Here is a 9644-nt window from a genome sequence, read left to right as displayed (position 1 = left end):
TTTGGAATAATGAATGAATGTCTTTAACTTATTCAAAATGAAATTTTTACTTAGTATTTTTGGGACGTTACAGATAATCTAGAATCCATATATCTTGTAGAGCACCATAATAAAAGGTGTTGTCATAGGATACTTCTTCTTTTCTAGATATGAGTGTGTCAGTCAACTCTATGCAAACCCCACTATTTTAGTTAACTATACCTTCACGGGATTATGTATGAAATAGGTTGATATACAACATATTTCATTACGACCTGTTGTATGCCATGAGAAACCCACCTTAAGTCCTCTGGAATACCATGTATGTAGATTACTATCTCTTGCTCTACCTAAATATCATTAAAATGATAAGCATCAGGGGGCAGATTGATCAGTTGCTTTTTTGTTCAAGCAATTAATGAATGACGGGGGAAAAATGTGTAAATTTCTCAAAAAGAAAAATTAACTTGGATCATTATTTTACCTCCTATTTTAACCAATGACCGAAAGCTTCAATGTGCTCTTTGTCCAGCAATGCTAGTCTTTTCATGGGATGTTAATTTTTTAGATGTATCTTGTCTCACCTATGTGTACATTGATGAACAGTAAAGTTAGAATATGTTTCTTTTTTATCTAATATGAACATAATGAGTAAATGGGTTCAGCCAAAAGTCTTGGCTTAATGAATTAAGACCCCAACATACTTTATGCATGTATATATACATCATTCTGTTAATGTATTATATATAGCTATCCATATATTATATATATGTGCTGTTTGTATTATACAGTTTTCCAGTCTAAGTGTTTAATTAATGAATATACTTTTACATGTATCCATATTAAGTGAAAAATTTAATATTGTATTAACGAGTTAATCTCTTAATCTGGATTGTATAAATAAATGGACAAGTAGTCATATAAATAATGAATATACAATTAGGAATATACTTACTCGATATACGGATACACTTTAGGTGTATTTTTCAGTACAAAGAAATGTATTGTACTGAAGAGTTATGGACAAAGTTCATATTGATATGCAGCTGATAGTGCTACTTCGTCATTATCAATCATGTTATGCTGATCCTGTGGAATACCAACAGTATGTATGTTCTTGTGGTATTCACTTAGGAACTCAATTTTCTCCTTTGCAACATTCTCTACAGCAATGTATCCTTCCGGTTAGTTTTTGTTCCGGACATGACCTTTTATTAGCTTCATGTATCTTTCAAATGGATACATCCATCGGAAGATACACTTAGGAACTCAATTTTCTCCTTTGCAACATTCTCTACAGCAATGTATCCTTCCGGTTAGTTTTTGTTCCGGACATGACCTTTTATTAGCTTCATGTATCTTTCAAATGGATACATCCATCGGAAGAATATTGGACCACATATTCTTACTTCCCTAGTAAGGTGAACGACTGAGTGAACCATAATATCAAAAAAACAAAAATGGAGGAAAGTGTTTCTCTAGCAAGCACAATGTGACACGCATATCTGCTTCCAAGTCATCGAGCTCTGCCACTATTATTTATTTGCGAGAAATATAAATATAATTGAAAAAAAACATAATCATACAATAGCAGCTCTTGTGGATTTCTACAATATCGATCGTATAACTATGTCTCAGTATTCGTTCATATTTATACGTGTTTTTATAACTGATTCCCAGATTTATCAATGATCCCAATGAATACTTCAAGTTCTAGCTGAGAAGGAATAACCAAGTAAGATAATATCGAAGGTAGGATCCATTTGGTATACATAGTATACTGTTTGGAAAATCCATGTTAAACACCTCACTAGATCTAGCCTAGACATCACTCTCGTAAGTAGATCTATCAGTATTATAATTTGGAATGACTAATACATCTTATTTATAAATTCATAATAACGATTATGCATATAAATATAAGTTACACTTAAAGCATAGCAAGTGAAACTTAACTTACAGAGTTTTCTGACAAAAGTACGAAAGTTCGCAAGGCAGAACTTCGACTCCGAGAAGTTCTTTTCATTTGGCTCTCTGATGCTTCATAGCCTTGCTAAAGTAGCTAGAAACTTAGGGAACTCGGGCTCAGAATAGGGGAGGTTCTTCGAGAGAATGGAGGAATCAGAGCCAATTGGTGTGAGGAATGATCAAGGTTCAGTTGCCATTTATCGGCTGTCCAGGAGGCTGCCACGTTGTGGTACATTGCTTCTAACATCGTGATCAAGCGTAGACAGCAAGCAACGATTATGGTGCTGATACGTGGCACTGGACGCGGGTAAAACCTCATATCTTCAAAAATACATATATCCCGCATACATGATCTGTTTTCGACGTTCTTTATATCACCGTGTTCGTATCGACAATTACTATAACTTTTCTTTTGGTCTTAGTAGGTATTTTTCATTTTATTTTTACTTTTTATTCAAAAGATGTGGGAAAATGTAAAATGCTCGAATTCTTCTACCTTAAGCTCCTAGTTTCAGCTGCAGTCCTCCAAGTATCCAGCTTTGGTCAATTTCAACTCCTTTTCCTCGAAAGTGTCATTTTTTGCTGCAAAATACAATTTAACTTAATAAGTACCAAATGTCTTTGCATTTCATAAAAAATATAGCTTAAATGTATTAAAATAATGCCTAAATAAGTGTATAAATATGACAATATCACAACCCTATCTTGATGATATACATTACTTTTTATGAACAAAACACCTGCTGGAATGGAATGGAACCAGAACCATATCGATTAGGAACCAAATAAGTAATTTGGTAAATCCTTAGTTCTTTCGTAACCATAAAATCTGTTTTCGGTTTAGTTAGGCCAGACTAAAAACTAGGGGGGACAAAATACTTGTTGGAACCGAACCGTAACCAATTTGGAAGCGAATATGTAATTCAGTTTGATTCCCGGTTCCTCCATATCCATACATTCGTGTATCGTTCCTGTTCTAGAACCCAACCGAACTGGAACCGAAACTGATTGAGAACCGAATATGTAATTTGGTTTTATAAATTCGGTTCTTGGTTTCCCGGTTCCTGTTTGTCCAGTCCTTTTCCGAAACCGAGCTCAACCCTAGTTTTTTATGTCTAGGAAATACTTTAATCTCCTCATATCCCTAGTTTCGTATGTCTGTGAAATACTTTAATTTCCTCATATAGTTTTTTATTTCTTTGAAATACTTTAACTTCCTTATATATTTTGTGAGTGTGAAACTATGATGTGAGGGATCTGATTTTTCAAATTATATTTGTGGAAAATAAAGTGCTTAATTTAATGTCAATCCCTAAAATGGGAGCAATGGAGAACACCGCCAACAAAAGATGAAAATAATACAACAAACTTTATTAGGTGAAAATCCTAAAATCGAGAAGAAAAATAACACATTTTTATATTTGACATGATCAACCACCCAAGCTAGTTTCTGAAAATGTTATAATCAAACGGCATTTTACAATCTTCATTTGTAAACAGATTGATTACGGAAGATTTTGCTAACATAGAAACTAACCATATATAAGAAACACCATATAGAGATCAGTAACTGCTAACAGAGATCAGTAACTGGTAACAGAGAAAGAGCATGGACATGGAGGTTCTGCCACCTCAATTCCTCCTTCAAGCATTTGGATGACCTTCCTCATGGTTGGCCTCAAGGATGAGTTCTCTTGTACACACCACAGGCCAACCATCACAAAAGTTGCAAGTTTCTTGTAGTCATCCAATGCCTCCAGATCGTTGTCAACAAATGTATCCAGTCGACCTTCTTCATAGCAATCCCATGCAAGATCAGTTAAAACCGCCACCCCTTTCTCATCACTCTCATAAACCAAGCTTTTTCGGCATGAAATGATCTCTAGCAGCAACACACCAAAGCTATACACATCAACCTTCACTGTGACAGGCGTGTGCCTAAACCATTCAGGAGCAACATATCCTTTCGTTCCTCTAATTCCAGTGTTTGTTTGACTTTGATTCATCATCAAAAGCTTTGCCAATCCAAAGTCAGAAATTTTGGCATTGTAGTAGTCATCAAGAAGTATATTCTGAGGCTTTATGTCACAGTGAATGATTTGGATGCTACACTCTTCATGAAGGTATGCGAGTCCCTTAGCAATCCCAACAGCAATATAACTCCTCTGTCTCCATGTAGGTCTTGCATCCCCGAAAATAAACATCGCCAAAGTGCCATTGCTCATGTACTCATAAACCAATAACCGCTGATCACCTTCATCACAATACCCAAGAAGCTGCACCAAATTTTTATGATGAGTTTTTGCAATGCTGTCAACCTCGGCTTTGAATTCCTTTTCACCATCTCGAACCACTGTATTCAACTTCTTCACGGCCACTGTCCTTTTTCCTATCACACCTTTATAGACTGTCCCAAAAGCCCCTTTCCCCAATTCGTCTTTGAATCCATCTGTAGCTTCAACTAGCTCGTGATATGTAAACCGAGGCAGATTGGTTTCAGCATCTTGACTAATTGAATATGTGTTTCTCGGCTTCTTCTTGTAGATTACAAAGAAACCCATACCAATCAACACAAAGATTACAAACACAGAAGTGGCTAAGAGAACCGATCCGACAACTATCAGACTTCTTCGATCTTTTTTTTCTCCAGGGAGCCGAAAAGGGTTTTGACGAGGAGGGCTTTGAAGCGGAATATCACCAATCCGGTATTTCACGAACGGCTTCACACCTGGAGTCATTCTCCCATTAGAGAGTGGAAACCTCTTCTTCCAACATTGGTTGTTGCTGTATGTTGCGACAGCACAGAAACAATCTTCCAAGCAGGAACTTTTGCAGGTGTCTTCATTACTTGGGTCCATGTGCTCATAGTCTGATTCTGGCCAATCAATATTATCGAGCTCGATGAAATCAATATTATTGGACTCAACTTGATCACATTTTGGAGTGAAATCAGGCTTGCAATCACCACTGGGATTATTTGGATCAAGCAATGAGAACCCCTGTGGGCATTCACATTTTCTGCGGTTACCATCAAGGCTGCAAACATTGTTATACCCACAAGCACCGCTATCCATCCTCATACTGATATTACATATGTTTTCTGGCATAGACAATATTACTTCCCAGCTTGTATTGCCAGTTGCATTCTTGGGGTGGTAGTATTGACGAAAAACCCCATCATAATCTAGAGTAGCTCTATGATAATAATCTCCAGAAGGAACTGTGTCTCTTTGAGAAAGACCAAATCTTTCTCCACTTCTTTTCAGTATATAAATGTATCCCATTGCATCATAAATCACTTTTTCACCGATATTTGTGGAATTGGTCGCATCAGCTGTGCCACTGGAATCATAAGCACCATAAGCATTACCTGAAAGTATATCTCGACTGCTAAGAACAAGATTTCCATCTTGTTGGAAACGTAACTGGAAGCGTCCACCAGAGAAGTTTGTTGCACTAATTGTTGAATTCATCCCTCCACCTATCTCCATAACCTGAGTAGGCAACAAGGTGTTTGATGGAAAATCAAAACTACCCCATAACTTGCGAGAATTGCTACCAAAAACCACGAAGTTACCTGTATCATTCATAAAACCTGATGAACAGCGGAAATAGACCCAGATCTCCATACCTCTGTGCCCTGAGGATCACTGAGTACGAGCCCACTCCCACCAGTTAACTCAACTTTGGATCCTGTAGGCACCATAAGACCTTCTTTGGGATACCAGATGATCGTCTTGTCAGGTATCTTGTCATACCATATGGATAACAAAAAATTATCGATCCCTTGAACTTGTTGGAACCCAAAGGCAAATTCACCGGAAGATGAAAGCCATGGTGTGACATTGGGCGCAGCAGTGAGTAATGCACCAAGAGATACAGAACCGTCATTATGTTGCGCAGTTATCAAACGTAGGAAAATAGTTAGAAAGACTAGATGCAATTGGGCTGGAGCCATATGAAATTGGTGGAATGGATAACAGTGACGAAATGAGGATTTAATGAATAGTAAGATCGTTGCTTTAAGGTTAACAGAAAGATTTTTTGAGTCTACAAATAATGCAACAAGTCTCTAGCTTGTGGGCAGAAAATAAAGATTGGTCTTTATGGTTCCTTTCCTTGTAATGACAATTGTAGACCATTTCTTTTTATTTTTCTTTGGTGTCGTGTCAATCAACGGAAACCCACATACACGGCAGGAGAAATAGAATCATCCAACTGGATAATTCCAATCGAAGAAGAATTGATTCTCTGCCACTTTTATTATATATATATATATATATATATATATATATATATATATATATATATATATATATATATATATTGGTATTTCATGCATGGGTGACTTTTTTTTGTTTTTTTAATAACTTTGTACAAATTTATGAGATCAGTAGTCACATTTCACTCGATATAACTGTATTTGTAGTTGGTTTTTAATTAAATGCTTTTAATATTATTTTAGAATTTTTTTTGTTTTAAATTAGCAAAAGTTTATTTTTAAAGAAAAAAAAAATGTTATTTTATGTTTTATTTTATATTTTCTAATTTAATTAAATAAAAAATAGTGATGTGACAAGTGGATTGAGTGGGTTGGAAAATATAAAATTTTTATGTGTTGTGGATTGAGAAAGATCGAAGAAAGAGAAAAGAACCAAATGGCTTCTAACCCAGCGGTATCCAATGTTGTCTTCCCTCCTTGAGGTCGAGGGTTCAAATACTGCTGTGGACATAAGTGGAATAATTAAGAAGTAGTTTAGTATATTTGTCGTTTCAAAAAAAAAAAAAAAAGAGAGAGAGAGAAAGAGAAAAACTGAGTTAATTAAGTAGATTGGGAAGGAAAAACTCTCTATTCCTCAACAAAGGGAATATTGGCAGATAAAACCTGATGAACAGCGGAAATAGACCCAGATCTCCATACCTCTGTGCCCTGAGGATCACTGAGTACGAGCCCACTCCCACCAGTTAACTCAACTTTGGATCCTGTAGGCACCATAAGACCTTCTTTGGGATACCAGATGATCGTCTTGTCAGGTATCTTGTCATACCATATGGATAACAAAAAATTATCGATCCCTTGAACTTGTTGGAACCCAAAGGCAAATTCACCGGAAGATGAAAGCCATGGTGTGACATTGGGCGCAGCAGTGAGTAATGCACCAAGAGATACAGAACCGTCATTATGTTGCGCAGTTATCAAACGTAGGAAAATAGTTAGAAAGACTAGATGCAATTGGGCTGGAGCCATATGAAATTGGTGGAATGGATAACAGTGACGAAATGAGGATTTAATGAATAGTAAGATCGTTGCTTTAAGGTTAACAGAAAGATTTTTTGAGTCTACAAATAATGCAACAAGTCTCTAGCTTGTGGGCAGAAAATAAAGATTGGTCTTTATGGTTCCTTTCCTTGTAATGACAATTGTAGACCATTTCCTTTTATTTTTCTTTGGTGTCGTGTCAATCAACGGAAACCCACATACACGGCAGGAGAAATAGAATCATCCAACTGGATAATTCCAATCGAAGAAGAATTGATTCCCTGCCACTTTTATTATATATATATATATATATATATATATATATATATATATATATATATATATATATATATATATATTGGTATTTCATGCATGGGTGACTTTTTTTTGTTTTTTTAATAACTTTGTACAAATTTATGAGATCAGTAGTCACATTTCACTCGATATAACTGTATTTGTAGTTGGTTTTTAATTAAATGCTTTTAATATTATTTTAGAATTTTTTTTGTTTTAAATTAGCAAAAGTTTATTTTTAAAGAAAAAAAAATGTTATTTTATGTTTTATTTTATATTTTCTAATTTAATTAAATAAAAAATAGTGATGTGACAAGTGGATTGAGTGGGTTGGAAAATATAAAATTTTTATGTGTTGTGGATTGAGAAAGATCGAAGAAAGAGAAAAGAACCAAATGGCTTCTAACCCAGCGGTATCCAATGTTGTCTTCCCTCCTTGAGGTCGAGGGTTCAAATACTGCTGTGGACATAAGTGGAATAATTAAGAAGTAGTTTAGTATATTTGTCGTTTCAAAAAAAAAAAAAAAGAGAGAGAGAGAAAGAGAAAAACTGAGTTAATTAAGTAGATTGGGAAGGAAAAACTCTCTATTCCTCAACAAAGGGAATATTGGCATATGCACATTACATTATTCCTTAATTTTTGTACTAATTTTTATAATTGTATTCAGGTATGGAAAATTTATAGAAATGGTCCACGTCTAAATAAAAAATTATAAAATGATCCTTAAGTATGACACAATTACGGAATGGTCCATATCTTAAAATTTATGTATGGTCCTTCAGTTTGACAAAGTTATAGAAATGATTTATCTGTAAGATAAAAATACATAAATGATCCATGTCTAATAGAAAACTATATGAATAGTCCTTATATGAAATAGAATTATGATAATGATCTATGGGTAAAATAAAGTTATAGAATTGGTTTTGTTTAATAGAAAAATTATAGAAATAGTCTATTTATAATAGTGATATTAAATAAATGGTCCTTGTCTATGAAAACATTATAGTAATCCTACCGGTTTAATAGCAAAATTATAGAACTAGTCATTGTATAAGAGAAAGTTACAGAAATTGTGTCAAAAATATAAAACTAATAAACGTGACAAAACATGTAGGACATCCCCACTAGCCACTAGTTATTCAAATATAAGAGGTTCTACATGATAATCATCCGCCAAATTTGTTAGTGTTTTTTAAGTTTGTATAAAACAATAGTTATGTGTTTTCTTTTACATTATTTAGTTTACTTGTCCATACAATCTTGAAAATATCATAACTCCACTAGTTCTCATGTATGAAATTTTGAAAATAAAAAATATCATGAACTTGGAAAATTATGATCAAATAGAACATTTCCCTAAATAAAACTCATATTTTGTGAAATACTTGATTAGTTGTCATATTGGTGAAGGTTTTTGAAATATGTGTTTCAACTTTGTTGTAATTTTTCTTGAACAAACATTTATTTTGGGAATTTTTTTAATTAGTGTCATGAGCACTTCCCCTGGGCACCTTTATATTTGTTTCGCTAAGGACCAAGTCTTCCACTATCATACAAAGTACATAGATGTATGTTGGAATAATGGCATTCCATTCGGTTTAATATGAAGGAGAAAATGAACAATATTGTGATGCATGATAACGTGCTAGACATGATGACAAATTAAGTCGTTCCTAGAAAACAAATTTATGTATTGCTTGAATTACAGCCACCTCAAGAGTTGGATATACGAGAAGATTTGTATGTAGTTCAAGATAGAGATTACTTGTGTATGTGACCTAGATATAAGTCTATGAACTTAAAATGTATATATCAAAACATCCCTCGTTGAGCCAATATCGAAATAGAAATATTCACCATATTTAAAATAAAGTATCACCACTTAACCACTCTAAATCCCATAATTGATCAAAAACATTTACTCACCTATGTCAAAAAAAAATTTAAGGAATTATCATTCAGTATTATAGAACGGTCTATACAGTAATATTCTAACTATTTCCATGTGAAAAGTCTTATTCCCCAAGCTTCTCAAATTTCCTTGTCACCTTAGAATGATTTCTTCAATATTTACCTTGAATACATCTTAAAGTAGTATGCTAGGTTTGAAAGTTAAATAAATTACATATAGGTTAGACT

At 34.2% G+C, this 9644-nt stretch overlaps 1 pseudogene; it reads right to left on the bottom strand.

Annotated features, from left to right (window-relative positions):
- Positions 1 to 2019: 2019 nt before the first annotated feature.
- LOC145157692 (G-type lectin S-receptor-like serine/threonine-protein kinase LECRK3) lies at positions 2020 to 5995 on the bottom strand (annotated as a pseudogene).
- Positions 5996 to 9644: the final 3649 nt, after the last annotated feature.

This window comes from Lactuca virosa, chromosome 1, assembly GCF_052849685.1.
Source record: "Lactuca virosa cultivar CGN04683 chromosome 1, Lactuca_virosa_CGN04683_v6, whole genome shotgun sequence".
Taxonomy (NCBI): Eukaryota; Viridiplantae; Streptophyta; class Magnoliopsida; order Asterales; family Asteraceae; genus Lactuca; species Lactuca virosa.
The sequence above is the reverse complement of the archived record's forward strand: the minus strand, read 5'-3'. Positions and strand labels throughout refer to the sequence as shown.